The sequence below is a fragment of the Bombus pyrosoma genome, linkage group LG10 (assembly GCF_014825855.1).
Source record: "Bombus pyrosoma isolate SC7728 linkage group LG10, ASM1482585v1, whole genome shotgun sequence".
Taxonomy (NCBI): domain Eukaryota; kingdom Metazoa; phylum Arthropoda; class Insecta; order Hymenoptera; family Apidae; genus Bombus; species Bombus pyrosoma.
Window position 1 is genome coordinate 11,834,624 of NC_057779.1, and position 1,922 is coordinate 11,836,545.

Sequence of the window (1,922 nt, forward strand, 5' to 3'; positions counted from 1 at the left end):
GTTCTATCCTAATACTACATTACGTTATACGCGATATCGTGATACCAAATAACGTTATACGTTATAACGTAATACCTTATAATGGTATACGTCATATCGTAACACCACATAACGTTATACGTTATGTCGTAGTACCACATAACGCTATACGTTATAACGTAATACTATATAACGTTATGCGTTACATCGTAATACCACATATCGTTATACATTGTAACGTAATGCTATATAACGTTATACGCCATATCGTAACGCCACATAACCTTATACGTCATATCGTAATACCACACAACGTTATACGTTATATCCTAATACTACATTACGTTATACGTCATATGGCAATACCACATATCTTTAAACATTATAACGTAATGCTATATAACGTTATACGTCATATCGTAACACCACATAACTTTCCATGTTATATCGTATTGCTATATGACGTTATACGTTCTATCCTAATACTACATTACGTTATACGCGATATCGTGATACCAAATAACGTTATACGTTATAACGTAATACGATATTACGTTATACGTCATATCGTAACACCACATAACGTTATACATTATAACGTAATACTATATAACGTTATACGTCATATCGTAACATCACATAACTTTATACGTTATATCGTATTGCTATATGACGTTATACGTTATATCCTGATACTACATTACGTTATACGTCATATCGTAATACCACATAACGTTATACGTTATAACGTAATACTATATAACGGTATACGTCATATCGTAACACCATATAACGTTATACGTTATAATGTAATACTGTATAACGTTATACGTCATATCGTAATACCACATAACGTTATACGTTATAACGTAACACTGTATAACGTTATACGTCATATCGTAACATCACATAACGTTATACGTTATATCGTAATACCACACAACGTCATACGTTATATCCTAATACTATATTACGTTATACGTTATATCGTAGTACCACATAACGTTATACGTTATAACGTAATACTATATAACGTTATACGTTATATCCTGATACTACATTACGTTATACGTCATATCGTAATACCACAAAACGTTATACGTTATAACGTAATACTATATAACGTTATACGTCATATCAAACACCACATAACGTTATACGTTATATCGTAATACCACATATCCTTATACGTTATAACGTAGTACTATATAACGGTATACGTCATATCGTAACACCACATAACGTTATACGTTATATCGTAGTACCACATAACGTTATACGTTATACCGTAATACTATATAACGTTATAAGATATATCCTGATACTACATTACGTTATACGTCATATCGTAATACCACATAACTTTATACGTTATATCGTATTGCTATGTGACGTTATACGTTATATCCTAGTACTACATTACCTTATACGCCATATCGTTATACCACATAACGTTATACGTTATAACGTAATACTATAGAACGGTATACGTCATATCGTAACACCACATAACGTTATACGTTATAACGTAATACTATAAAACGTTATGCGTTATATCGTAATACCACATATCGTTATACATTGTAACGTTAGGCTATATAACGTTATACGCCATATCGTAACGCCACATAACCTTATACGTCATATCGAAATACAACACAACGTTATACGTTATATCCTAATACTACATTACGTTATACGTCATATGGTAATGCCACATATCTTTATACATTATAACGTAATGCTATATAACGTTATACGTCATATCGTAACACCACATAACTTTATACGTTATATCGTATTGCTATATGACGTTATACGTTATATCCTAATACTACATTACGTTATACGTCATATGGTAATACCACATAACGTTATACGTTATAACGTAATGCTATATAACGTTATACGTCATATCGTAACACCACATAACTTTATACGTT